We start from the raw sequence: 1526 nt of genomic DNA on the forward strand, positions 1-1526 counted from the left end.
TGAAATTTATAATAACAATGCAATTTATTTAATATGTTTCTAGGCACTGTACATTCATGCTTATTATCAATTTTTCTCATAACAACTCTTTAAATTGTATTTTTATCTCCATTTTATAGATGAGAGTGTAAGACTCAGACCTTGCTGAGGTTATAGAAGTACCATTGGAAGAAACAAGATTTTAATCCTGGCCCTTTAGAAACTCTAACTTGTACCATGATATAGACCAACACATGTAAACCACTTTGGAAACAAGTTTGGCTATTCCCTACCAAGAGAAGTGAAAGCATATGCTCATAAAAGATTGACGAATGCACACTAATAAAAACTTTATTTATAATTACCAAATTCTGCAACAACACAAATGTCCATGAACAGGAGGAAGATGGATAAATAAACCGTGGTTCCATGAAATGGAATACTACTCAGCAGTGACAAGGAAAAGCTATTGCTACATACAGCAAATGGATGAACTTGAAAATCATTATACTGAGTAAAAGAAAAAAGATTGCATACTACATTTTTACGTATTTATAAAATTCTAGAATATGAAAACTAATAAATGCTGATGGAAACAAATGATCTCTTTTTGCTGAGGGGTGGGAAGAAGAAAGGGCTGTATTACATACAGCCACAGGAAAAGCTAGGGGATGCCAGAAATATTCATTACCTTGAGTATAATGATGACTTAACATGTTATAAATAGGTTAAAAAAAAAATCCAAGTTTACAACTAAGAGTTGCTTACTGAGATAGCATGAGGGTTAGTGTGGACTTCCACCATGGCATACTGTGGCCATAGCCAAAACGTGCAAAAGGTGATAATGCAGCCCATCAGCCTCATCTTCAGAAACTTGTGAAATAGATCCCAGATTCAGGTGTGGCTCTATGAGCAAGTGACCATGAGGATAGATGGCTATGTCATTGTTTTGATGAGTATATGAACCTTGATGCAGAAGATGATACAGAAGAGATTCATTCTAAAATAAAGTCAAGAAACTAACTAGGTGGGTTCAGGACAGAAGGAGATAATTTTACTCTGCTACAAAGTGTATCCAACTATAAATTATCAATGACGTGAGAAGTTGAGGACAGCAATCCCTCCCCTTTAGGTGTTTTTTGTTGCAAGTATAGTTATAAAACAAATGTTCATATTATTTTGATAGTCCTTATGTTATTACCAATGCTGTGGGCTTGTTTATATTTTAAAAAATATATACAACTTAAATATGTGCAATTTGTTTTAAATAAATCACATTACGACTGTAAAGAGATTAGTTTTATGTGAGATCTGACATATGTGACCTGCATTAAATGCTTGAAAATTTCTCTTGCTTTTCTTGAACTTTTTCAGCTAATAGGAACAAGGGCTGTCTGGAGGAAGCCATGCGTCCCATGATTAGAGTTTTGAAATAACTAGGCCTTTCTCCCACAAAAAGAGGCAGATTAAGTCTTTAAATCCAAGTAATATATTTCCCCAGCAGAAAAATTGGCTAAAAGCCTCCAGCAACCTATCTTTCCATGGCA

At 34.4% G+C, this 1526-nt stretch overlaps 1 pseudogene; it reads left to right on the forward strand.

The window, feature by feature from the left end:
* Nucleotides 1–781: 781 nt before the first annotated feature.
* Nucleotides 782–1080, forward strand: LOC101340321 (small nuclear ribonucleoprotein E-like; annotated as a pseudogene).
* Nucleotides 1081–1526: the final 446 nt, after the last annotated feature.

Source organism: Trichechus manatus, unplaced genomic scaffold (genome assembly GCF_000243295.1).
Source record: "Trichechus manatus latirostris isolate Lorelei unplaced genomic scaffold, TriManLat1.0 scaffold00110, whole genome shotgun sequence".
Lineage (NCBI taxonomy): Eukaryota > Metazoa > Chordata > Mammalia > Sirenia > Trichechidae > Trichechus > Trichechus manatus.